Source organism: Macrobrachium rosenbergii, chromosome 25 (genome assembly GCF_040412425.1).
Source record: "Macrobrachium rosenbergii isolate ZJJX-2024 chromosome 25, ASM4041242v1, whole genome shotgun sequence".
Taxonomy (NCBI): Eukaryota; Metazoa; Arthropoda; class Malacostraca; order Decapoda; family Palaemonidae; genus Macrobrachium; species Macrobrachium rosenbergii.
The window spans coordinates 23,581,544-23,595,038 of record NC_089765.1 but is presented as its reverse complement, the minus strand read 5'-3'; the positions used below and the strand labels follow the sequence as shown (position 1 = coordinate 23,595,038).

General features: G+C 32.6%; 1 protein-coding gene across 3 annotated transcripts in view; it reads right to left on the bottom strand.

Annotated features, from left to right (window-relative positions):
* The window catches only part of LOC136852451 (uncharacterized), a 608,387-nt gene that overhangs the window by 13,750 nt on the left and 581,142 nt on the right, over nucleotides 1-13,495 (bottom strand). Inside the window, exon 1 of one of the 3 annotated variants that reach the window (XM_067127084.1) lies at nucleotides 264-1,267. The exons of the other annotated variants lie outside the window; for them this stretch is intronic. The gene's annotated coding sequence lies outside the window, so the exon portion shown is untranslated. Of the gene's footprint in view, nucleotides 1-263; nucleotides 1,268-13,495 lie in introns of those variants that run through there. 3 annotated transcript variants of the gene reach the window in all.

The following is a 13,495-nucleotide window of genomic DNA, read 5'->3' as shown; positions in this document are numbered from 1 at the left end:
TTTACTCACATTTTAACATGCATGTGCTAGGCAACAATGACCTTTTTTGTATAACCTTACCTTTATATCTACTGTGAACACTTTCGTAACTTGAATTTCAAAATCAAGCGCAGGCTTTTAGTTCTTCTCCTTCCCGGGATACTAACTGGCAACTTCTTGTCCTTGCGTATTCTTTAGAACACTTTTCTTAGAATAGTCAGCTTTTTACAACCCCTCATGAAGATACCCATTTTACTTTCCATTCCGCGTGATTTTGAACATACCTGCTATTGTGCTAATACGATGTACTCCTTATAGCTTCGGATATGCTTCTTCTTTCGCCGTATCCTCGTAATTGTTCATAAAGGCATATTGCATTTCCTTTATAACTCTTCACTAGGTATATCTTAACAAAGTGGGTTACATCGATTTTCGTTAATCCTACGCACCATTCTCATTTTCGTACGTGGATTAAAGATGTAATTTTTCTATATTTGAACAACGTATAACACAAAATACGCTCTAAATGAGATGTTATTTACTTCGTATGGAATAGATTACACGAGATTTATGAATGACACATTTTACACGGCCCAACGTAGAACACTCACTCCATTTATCGCTTCATTATAATCTTCCCTCATTTGTAACGCTCAGTTTTTACGATGACCGTCAGATCTCCCTCGCGTATATTAATACCCATCCCTTACTCACTCACTGGCCTCGGGTATTCAGAATAACGACAAAACAGGCAACGCTCACGGAACGAGGCATGACGGGAAATTGACTCGAAGCAAGCAAAGAATCGCCAGCGCTCTGACGAACTGCAGCTGGTCTGCGTTTCGTCACGATTCGGCCTTCCCCTTAATCACACTTTCAGCCCGTTCCATCACTCCTGGATTTTACCGTCTGCTGGATCCGTCTGTTGCACTCACACTAGATCCAGCGGGATCCACTTATCATTAAGTCTCGCTAAGTAATGCTATGCGAGAGCGAAAAACAGCTGGCCAGCGGCTGTTCGAGTGAAATCGATAAAACAAGTCTGGCAGAGCACAGTTCCACATACGAGTTGTAAGGTCCAGATGGCTCGCTTCTCTGTTTACTAGACATCACCATGGATTTAGCAGATCAATACAAGCATGCATGGATAGTGCCAACCCTCTCTCTCTCCTCTACTCCCTCCTCCTCCTCCTCCTACTCCACTCCCTACCCCTTCCCCATTGAGTGTCTCCTACAGCTGACCACTAATCCTTAATCCCCCTCCTCCTCCTTCTCCCCCAACCACAACTCTTCCACCCCTCCCTCCATGAGGCTTCTGGCTTCAGGCAGGCAAAACGAGAACCGTGACTCCCTCAAAGAACGTTTGTGGGACTCTGCAACGTTTTCGCTTGATGAGGTCACGTTTGATCTGCAAGATTTACTTTCTATTGAATCTTGCTTCTTACTAGAACCCTCCGTCTTGAATTTTTCTCATCTCTTCTCGATAAATTATCTGTTAAACAACCACATTCCGTAATTTGATTTACTTTTCCTGGTCTTGTGAAGTCTGTCCGGCTGGATATGCCCAAGAATTTAAATTTTTTGCAATAACATCTTAAAAATGTTGGCCTTTTTTGTTAATTAATGCTTATTTTATTTTCTTTGCAGCCTTTCATTAAGTCTGATTATGTTGTGACAATAGTTCTCCACCAGAACAGAATATCTATATCAATATATATCAATATATTTATATGTATATATATATATTATCTATATATATAATTATATATATTTATTTATATTTGGTGTATATATATATATATATATATATATATATATATATATATATATATATATATATATATATATAATGTCACACATACTACTTAGAGTGATGCTTAAGTATCCTTCCTATATCAAAGGCATCTGTGTTTTTGTTTATTTACGTACGACCACATACCCACAAAAAAGGTGACACACTTCACTACACAGACAACTTCAAACTCAAGTAACCTTCCCTTATAAGGTCAAGGCAGACAGACCTCCGGCGGTTTCGAGAACGCGTCACGCGACTCCCACTTTTACGACGAATAGCGTCTGCTTTGCAGCTGTTCCGGGAAACGTGGAGGAATTCCCCTGGCCTGGCACGCAGCCCCATCCCCTTTCACGAAACGGAATTGATTCGTGATTCGTAAAAGAGACAGAAGTGACTGTGCATTATTTCGGAAATGTGTCAGTCACTCGGTAACGTGGAATATATGAGGTAATAATCGGGAATCAGCGTTGGTAAGAGAATAAGGTTGATTAAATCGTTTTTATTTTTGTGGTGGTATTTTTTGGATGTAGGTTTCCTTTGCTATATTTATCTCTGAAACTTTTCCGCAGTTGTAAAAGCGTTCATATTTTTGGCAATGATAGAGTAAGATTTTTTAGTGATAAAATATCTTATATTTTTTCGTGCATTTGTATACCTTTAATAAGTTTTTTAGTGATAAAATATCCTTTAATTTATATATATATATATATATATATATATATATATATATATATAAATATATATATATATATATATATATATATATATATATATATATATATATATATATATATATATATATATATATATATATATATATATATATAATATAATATATATATATTATATGTATGCATATATACATACATAAATATAAATATGGCAACAGGATGAAATGCGAGTTTAGACTCCATTTTATTGTTGAGGATAGTTTTTTCGAGATAAATGGAATTTCTGCTGATTCAGCATCAACAAATACAACAACAACAATAATAATAATAATAATAATAATAATAATAATAATAATAATAATAATAATAATAATAATAATAATAATTAGAAAATACTCATAGTAGCACGAGTTTTGAAATGGAGAAACAAATCCACAGTAATGTATGGGTACAAATATATTTAAAAATAAATCTCTACAGAGAGCTTTCGGGAATCTGTTCGATTCCCCACATCATAACTGTGGGTTTGTTCCTCCAATAATAATAATAATAATAATAATAATAATAATAATAATAATAATAATAATAATAATAAACTTTACTTTCTTTTGTTAGCGCTTGAAAATCCCACATGACTCTACATCAAAACATACAGTTGGATACAGAAATAACATGATTTGCCACATTTCCAACCTTTCCCTTACCAAGAAATACCAATAAACTTTTCGGAAACTCGGTTTCCCTCGACCCAGACCTCATTAACAAGAAAAATGGACCTCCTATATATCCCGTCAAGAGAAACCAATGATAAGTTGGCTCAGCGTATGTTACTTGGCTCTCCCTATAAATTCCCTCTGGATTTATTCAGGCCTGGGGATTTTTATAGATGACCTCGGTAAAAAAAAGAAAAAGAAAAAAAAATGTCATTTCTGGGCTCTGTTTTTCGGGAGTCCAGATAAACACTTCGGAAGGGGTTCCGTGACAAACACTTGTAAGGAGTGTGTGGCAAACACCTTCTTGCAAGTTTGGACTTCGGACTGCGTTGTTTGTCGGACTGCGTTGTTTGTCGGTCATAACTCGGGGAACTTACTTCTATATCTCACTGTCTCTATCTATCTCTCTCTCTCTCTGCATCCTTTTCTGGATATATGTATGTACTGTATATACATATACACAGATATATATATATATATATATATATATATATATATATATATATATATATATATATATATATATATATATATATATATTACATACACACACACACACACACACACACACATATATATATATATATATATATATATATATATATATATATATATATATATATATATATATATATATATATGTATGTATGGTTTCACAGCATTGGGTGACCACACTCTGTTTCGATGGAATACATTATTTCTCTCTCTCTCTCTCTCTCTCTCTCTCTCTCTCTCTCTCTCTCCCCACGACCCACAGTTATTTGGGTCAACAAGAGCATTATTAGATTTTTTTTTGAGAGAGAGAGAGAGAGTTTCTAACAACAGTTGAAAACATAATCATCTTTCTAATTAGATCGAGGCTCTGATAGTAAAAAGGAAAAGTTGAAGAGTTTTGAGGCTTCTCATAAGAAGGTTAAAACACTGTAACATAGCTTCATTTAGCTTCACTGAATCCAGTCTCGAAATATTCCATTTTCCAGGAGGCCAAGAAATCCCCAGAGAGGCCGTAAGTAGCCGCTTACAAAGAGGCTTAAACTCTTTTGTATAATCAGAAAAGAATACTTTGAATATTTTTTAATACACGAAATGAGCCTAATTAGCTCGTCATACCTAAAGGAAAAGTTTTAAGTGGTCATTTGCCGAAAGAGGTAAAATGCTTCCATTAATATGACTTACATTTGGTTGCCAAAGGAGGGTTGCAGTTCTTTGAAAAGCGATACATTTTTATGATTTACATAATCTAGCTTTTAATACAGCCACTGGAAAGGTTTCATTTACATACAGACACATACATGCATACATACATACATTAAAAAAGTAACTATAAAAACGCAATTTCTTCATCGAAAATAAAGGAATTAATAAAACATGGAAGGTTATTGAGACAAAGTTTTAAATATATACATAGGCCTATATACATTCATACATACATACGAAATTTTAATCAAACAATTTCTTCATCGAAAATAAAAGAAATAATAATACATGGAAGGATATTCAGAAGAAGTTTTAAATATCCTTACATACATACATACATAATGTACCTACATGCAAACATACATAAAGATAAAACTCGTCCGGAATATTTGCAATTTTAATAACGTAGTTTCTTCATCGAAAATAAAAGAATTAATAATACATGTAAGGATATTCAAACGAAGTTTTAAATATCCTTACATACATACATACATACATACATACATACATACATACATACATACATACATACATACATAAAGATAACTAGACCGGAGTATTTGCAATTTTAATAATGCAGTTCCTTCATCGAAAATATAGCTAGTAATAAACTTCCAGAAAAGTTTAATGAAAAATGTTTTCGAAACTCAAATGGGAATATTCATGAAAATTTAACCAAGCAAAAGAACGATTGGGTTAATTAAGTAAAAAATTAGGTATATAAAAATTTACGTATCAAAAGTTCTATGATTAAAAATTCAGTGAAATAAAACTTCCATTGAGTGAAAAAAATATTTCTTTGAAGTGGTTAGTTCAGAGAAGTGGAAACTGATTCCAAATTCTCTGAGTGTTAGCCCATGAAATAAAAAAAAATGATTCCTTGAATTTCTAAACCTATGGAAGTAAGACGAAGTTAATTTGTTTAGTCTGAATTGAAAATCATCTTCAGAAACACGAAGTTACCTTGTTTAGGCTGAAATGAATATCACCTTCAGAAACACGAACTTATTTGTTTAGGCTGAATTGAAAATCATCTTCAGAAACACAAAGTTACCTTGTTTAGGCTGAAATGAATATCACCTTCAAAAACACGAACTTAATTTGTTTAGGCTGAATTGAAAATCATCTTCAGGAAGACGAAGTTCATTTGTTCAGGCTGAATTGAAAATCATCTCCAGAAAGACGAAGTTCATTTGTTCAAGCTGAATTGAAAATCATCTTCTGAAAGACTAAGTTCATTTGATCAGGCTGAATTGAAAATCATCTTCAGAAAGACGAAGTTCATTTGTTCAGGCTGAACTGAAAATCATCTTCAGAAAGACGAAGTTCATTTGTTCAGGCTGAATTGAAAATCATCTTCAGAAAGACGAAGTTCATTTGCTCAGGCTGAATTGAAAATCATCTTCAGAAAGACGAAGTTCATTTGCTCAGGCTGAATTGGAAATCATCTTGTAAGAAAGTTCATTTGCTCAGGTGAATTGAAAATCATCTTCAGAAAGAGTTCATTTGCTCAGGCTGAATTGAAAATCATCTTCAGAAAGACGAAGTTCATTTGCTCAGGCTGAATTGAAAATCATCTTCAGAAAGACGAAGTTCATTTGCTCAGGCTGAACTGAAAAACATCTTCAGAAAATCCATTAAAATCTAAAAGCATAAGGAAGCGATAAGATTAAAAGAAAAGTAATTTAGAATTTTCTGTGATGATAATCACGAAACGATTGCATTGAGAGAGAGAGAGAGAGAGAGAGAGAGAGAGAGAGAGAGAGAGAGAGAGAGAGGTGAACCCACACAGTTAAACAAAGGTTGTAAATATAAATGTGCAATGAGAGAGAGAGAGAGAGAGAGAGAGAGAGAGAGAGAGAGAGAGAGAGAGAGAGAGAGAGGTGAACCCACACAGCTAAGCAAAGGTTGTAAATATGAATGTGCTTTGAGAGAGAGAGAGAGAGAGAGAGAGAGAGAGAGAGAGAGAGAGAGAGAGAGAGAGAGAGAGAGAGGTGAACCCAGACAGCTGAGCAAAGGTTGTAAATATAAATGTGCATTGAGAGAGAGAGAGAGAGAGAGAGAGAGAGAGAGAGAGAGAGAGAGAGAGAGAGAGAGAGAGAGAGAGAGGTGGACCCACACAGCTAAGCAAGGTTGTAAATATAAATGTACATTGAGGGAGAGAAAGAGAGAGAGAGAGATTGAGAGAGGTGAACCCACACAGCTAAACAAAGGTTGTAAATATAAATATGCGTGCAAGCATACGAGCAACTATGCATTTTATATGCATATGCATAAAAGAATGAGATTTCAACCCCATGCATATCACTAAGTAAAAATTTCTCCCTAATATTTAGAGAGAACAGCTCCTCAGATTGGTCCTTTACATAAAACTAACCCATATTTAGTTAAGCCTTAGTTGAAGCAGTTACAATTATATCGTCATCTTCAGTTATTTCATTCTGACGTTCTCAGATTTTGGAACGCAGCTCTCTGTTCGTTTGTTTGACGTCTCTTTCATATTACTTCTTCTTTTGCTTCTCTCCTATTTGTTTGCCAGTTGAATAATCTGTGTTAATGTGCTCTTTTTTATTGCTTACTATTCCATCTCTTGTCGGATTTTCGGCTGTGTTTTGGTTAAGGCATCAAGATATACCCGAATAGTGAAGATATTTCTTCTATGTAATCCTTTGGTTTTTCATTTTCCGTCATTTTATAATGTTTAAATCATTGGCATTCTGGGTCAAATCCAGTTTTTGCAGCTACTCTGGTCTTTGGTTACTATCATATTAATGTGTTTTCGAACGAAGCAATCTTTCTGTTCCTTTTCTTTGTTTTGTTCGACTTAATTTCTTGCCGACACAGTGTGTTAGCAACTGATCCTTCGGCGATTAAAAATAATTATTTATAAACCATTCATTTACAATATCGAAATGTTCTATGTTGCTACAGCACTTTGTATATTAATGCGCTAGAAGCTTAAACTCTGAATATCAATAAAGTAAAATGGACGAGATTATTGACTAGCTACCAAAATAGAGGCTGATCAAATTAGGTTACTCCAAATGCCATATACTCTATTAAAGGATATACTCCATCATCCGATTAAGGCAAGGAATAATAGTAAACAAGAAGGAAGAAATAACGAGCTTTCATAGACAGAAATGGAAGGCCTCATCACTCTGGTTACACAATAGAGGCAAACACATCATAGAGGGGAAAAAATATGAGTTAAGAACTTGGGGGACTAAGGCCCGAGTAGAGCCTAGAGGCCTGGTGTTGTTCATCTGCAGCTGCTGTTGAATAGAGCCTTTTTTCCCCATGTGTTGAGTCCCGTCTCTCTCTCTCTCTCTCTCTCTCTCTCTCTCTCCCTTAAGTCCATTTCATATATTACGGCTAGTTGGTTAATTTAGGGTATTATTGTTCTTTCTCTTCTTTTTTATTGGTTATCTCTTATACTAAAAATGATTTACTCTTGTGTTGATCTAAATTTCATTAATATCAGCGACTGGAAGTGTGTGTGTATATATATATATATATATATATATATATATATATATATATATATATATATATATATACATATATATACATATATAATATATATATATATATATATATATATATATATATATATATACATATATATACATATATATATATATATATATATATATATATATATATATATATATATATATATATATATATATATTTATATACATATATATAATATATATATATATATATATATATATATATATATATATATTATATATATATATATATATATATATATATATATATATATATATATATATATATATATATATATATATATATTATATATTCCAAACTTCGACATCCTCTTTTCAGAAAGCTTTAGTGACGCCATCGTTTCTTCTAAATACCCGGTATATGGTCTTTCAACGTAACGTATTCGCTACCTGAATAATTCGAATCCCTCCAGCGCTTACCTTCATACATAATGTTTAAGAAACAAATCTCAGAATATAAGTAATTTGCACATACCATTTTCTGACGGCTTTTAGGAAGCCTCAGTGCAGCGTTAATATTTATCAAAATGCGACACGGCACTGCAGGCTGAACTATTAATACAAAAAATGTACAAACAAAGATACCATTATTATTATTATTATTATTATTATTATTATTATTATTATTATTATTATTATTATTATTATTATTATTATTATTATTATTATTATTCAAAAGATGAACCTTATTCGTATGGAACAAGCCCACAGGGACCTTTGACTTCAAATTCAAGCTTCCAAAGAATATGGTGTTCATCTAAAAGAAGTAACGGAAGGCAATGAGAAAGAAAGATCACTTATTGGAAAAGAGAGAAAAAGTAAAAATTTATATAAAAGTATGAAACATTATGTTTCCACATCGACGAAACGGGGTGATTTTAATATGATACTGACCACTTTATATTATTCCAGTATTTCTATTTCCACTCACTAATCCCTTTTACGAGTCTCATGCTGTAAAACGTGGGAGATTTAGGAAGAATTAAGGGAGCTGGATGTTCAAGTAGACTGATAGCGTACGTATCGTAGAGGATATAAAAATGGAGACTAACAGAGGAGACGAAATAATCCCCACAGCCTGTCGAACAAGTAAAAGCTGAGAGGGGGATCTGCATTATTTACAGAAGCCACGGTGGGAATGTATGAACGTGTTGTTGAGCCAATCCTCCTTTACGTAAGTGAAGAGTGGACGCTGAATGTTTATCGAACAAAAAAAAAGTTTAAAGCTTTTGAGATGAACCGTTTACTTAGTACTACAACGTAAGAAGATTTACTGATAGGGTGACAGGCGTTGAGAGAGACAGAAGTGGTAAAAAGGTTAGCTAAGTTAGAGGATGAACCAGAGTGCTTTCAGAGATAGATTGGTCATGTGGAGAGAACAGATGAAGGTGTATGAAGGAGCTAATATGGTGGAAGTTTTATTCTTTGGCACTAACCCTAGTTAGAGAAACCTCCTCACTGTTATATATATATATATATATATATATATATATATATATATATATATATATATATATATATATATATATATATATATGTATGTGTGTGTGTGTGTGTGTGTGTGAGTATGTTTATACTACAGCAAAAAATCAGTGATAAAACGAAGTTGGTAAGAAAGGCCAAAAACATCTCTTACAATATTATATTTTTCTGACCGATAAGGATATAAAAATAAAATGATAAGAACTTCTTTTGGCATATATCCGTGAAGATTACTCTACGATGATATTACCAAAAGGATATTGAGGCGGAAATAATAATCCCGCCGGGAGAACAAAAAATAAAAGCAACAAAATATTCTAGAGATAGGAGAATGTCACACAGCCAACAAAAATGAGAAACATTTTTCATCAGCAAAAATAAAAAAAATAAAAAAATGAAAAAAAAATAAAGGGAGTGGAATCTCTCATCTCGAACAAACAAATGAGGTTCTCGCGGAGTGAATGGTTGTTTTTCTAGTACGAAAAGGAATAAAAATAACACAGGAGAGAGAGAGAGAGAGAGAGAGAGAGAGAGAGAGAGAGAGAGAGAGAGAGAGAGAGAGAGAGAGAGATGGGAATATCGGGAATGATTCATGGGAATCATGAAACCTCAGGAGCTAAAAGGAAGTGGGCCTTAGTGTTTACATTCAAGTCGCCGCTCTTTCAAACGAGAGACGGAAATGGAGGAAAATGCTTGCCGCCCGCCCTTGGTAACTCTCTCTCTCTCTCTTTCTCACTTCTCTCTGTCTGTCTGTCTGTCTGTCTGTCTCTCTCTCTCTCTCTCTCTGTCTCTGTCTCTCTCTCTCTCTCTCTTTAGGTGGGAATGTAGGAAAAAGTAGTTGTTTTTTAGAAAAATGAAAATTCTGAATTTTTTCTTTTCGCAGTAAAAGTTATAGATTTAAGTAGCCAACTTGATCATTTACATTCAAGAATTAATATGCAAATTATCTGATGAAAGTCCAGTGAGTGGTAAATCTAATAATAATAATAATAATAATAATAATAATAATAATAATAATAATAATAATAATAATAATAATAATAATGTATAAATTTAACGGAAGCTTCTATACAGAAAACATCATTGATAACACTGACGAACAGTCACAAAAAATAAACCTAAACAAGTAGACTTAAATTTGGGCCCTGAAGATAATTTACTACATTCTATATACTGAGACGTGACAAGATCTATAGAGCTCTTAAAGACGGTGTCTTAGAACTCAAGGTTTCCAAGTTATAGGAGAGCTGAAATTTGTTGGTCTATTTATTAAAGACCTAAAATGTGATTCTTCATTTTGAAAAATGTTGAAAAAATTTTCAGCCCTGGAGCTGAATATATTACACGCAGTATTCAAAGTTATAACTCAATAACAAGAACATTTAATTAGATCAGAAGAGAAAATAAAATGAAGAGGCTCTTTGTTTTGTTGAACTTTGAAATACAAAAACCTTTTCTAAAGAGACTGAAAGTTATAATAAAGAGTGTTATTAGGGAACTTCTCAATAAAAGGCGAGGGTATAAATATTTCAAAGTTAATATCTATGTTAAAAATATTGAAAAGAAGAGAAAATGTGTTGACCTATAGATAACCCTAGAAACAAATATTTCTTTCGTAACTATAAGCAATATACCTATTATACAGCAATTTAGGTCAGTTCAGATTTTTGGCTCACTTCCTTCTCGATAAACTTTAATATGAGTAATTCAATTTGCGTTGAATGAATGATGAATGATGCGATCATCATTACAAAATTTCCCGGATATTTGATATTTAAAAACCTAATGTTTTTCATGTACCTCGAAAGATTTAATTTTTCATTACTCTGAAAATGTTCCAACGAATTTTTCTTTTTCTTTTTATTCTTGTCGGTAAAAGATTTAAATATAGTTCTCTGACATGGTTTCTACTTTTCTTTTTAAAATTACTGTTAGCGCAGGAAAAATAAAAAAGGAATTTGAAATAGGTGAAGAAAAATCTTTATGCTTGGAGGGACATTACACGAAAATAACAGAAAAAATACCTAATAGTTTTGACAAGGATGTCATGTATTTTATCTTATTTGCTGTTTTTAGTTTGCATGTTTGTCTGTCAGTTAGTAGGATTTGAAGAAAAGTTATGCCTCGAATTTTATGAAAATTTGACCCATAATACACCTCGTGACTGGTGAGAAGTATACAGGTTTTTGGAGAGTTTCGGGGCTTATTACGAATAAGTACATTTATATATATATATATACATATATATATATATATATATATATATATATATATATATATATATATATATATATATATATATATATATATATATATATATATATATATATATATATATATATATATATATATGCATACATACACACACACACACACACACACATATATATATATATATATATATATATATATATATATATATATATATATATATATATATATATATATATATATATATATATATACATACACACACACACACACACACATATATATATATATATATATATATATATATATATATATATATATATATATATATATATATATATAATATATTTATATATATATATATATATATATATATATATATATATATATATATATATATATATATATATATATATATATATATATATATATATATATATATATATATATATATATATATATATATATATATATATATATATATATACTTATAGTAAACTCGAATAAACTTACACTGATGCACTATACTAGGGACAATGCAGTTCGTTCCAGGTAGGCGTCTTTAAAAACAACTTTCCTTCTTACAGAAAGAGAAAGAAAATGCTCCCCCCCCCACCTTTTCTCCCTAAAGAATATCTTCAGTAAAGAAAACGGCTGTCTGAAAGAACAGACTTGCTCGGAATAAAGATCTGAAATTGTATAGCTGCGAGAAAAGAAGGGATTCTCTTCACAGATTAGAAGCCACCTCATCTCTTCCTAAGACAAAAACAAAGAAACAAAAAAGACAAAGAAAAAATCGTTTCTTTGTTAGCGGAAGCGTTTCCTTTGCTAACAAGAAGTTGGCAGCACCAGGAGAAAAACATAAGAAGCTTCATCGACTAAGTCAATTTTTCTTTCGAACAGGAAACGATTGTTTAAGAGATGAAACACCAACAAATGAGGAATGGTTCTTCGCCTCTCTTGGGATGGGAAGAAGAAGAAGAAGAAGAAGAAGAAGAAGAAGTAGAAGAAGAAGAAGAAGAAGAAGAAGAAGAAGAAGAAGAATAACGGAAAGAGTAAAAGGGAAGAGAACATTTTTATAGAGTTATCTCCCAATTGTATAACAGAAAGATTTATGCATACCGAAACTCCCATAGGAATGGTTTACCAGGCAATTTATATAGTGTTGATTCGGGAGTCTATTTGGCTGATTTATGAAATTGAGGCCGTCAATGGCCCACTTTCGGACATTCATCGCTTAAGACAGTAAAAAGAGGGCGTTGGAGTGGTTGGACAGCAAGATGGAAGGAAGGAAGGAAGGAAGCGGGAACTGAGGTAAAGTAAGAGTCTTAAAAGTGTACTCATCGCGATATCCCCCCCACGGGGTTGATTTGGGAATTCACACTTGAACTCCAGATTCTTGATCTAAATTTTTTCTGTTAGTTTTCTATCATTCTCTCAGACCTGCAAAAAAAAAAGAGGAAATAAGTCGTGTTGTCTAACTATCAAGCCGGAAATATTATGAAGCAAAAAGATTTTTCTCGCAAAGGCCATCTCACTTGCAGCAATGAGGAAACTATAATGCAATATACTTTCTCCAGCATCTTCGTGCTTTTCTACAGCAGTTATAGTTTTTTGCAATATTAAAATTAAAAATATGACCCCCGCCACTTTGGAGGCTAACTTATTCCACAGACGAAATAAAGAGGAAAGCTATGAGACACTTTTATAAGAATACTTTACTGGAAAAGTAGATGAGTTTTTAATGGAGTTTTTCCTCAACACAGGAGGCACGAGAAAGCGCTCTGTTTTTCTTTCAATAAGACTTTCTCAAAAGAAAACGGCGCTGCGAAAGATCCCAATTGTTCTGGATAAGGACTGAAAATGTAGAATTGTAAGAAAAGAAGGAATTCCCTTCAGGTTAGAAGCCTT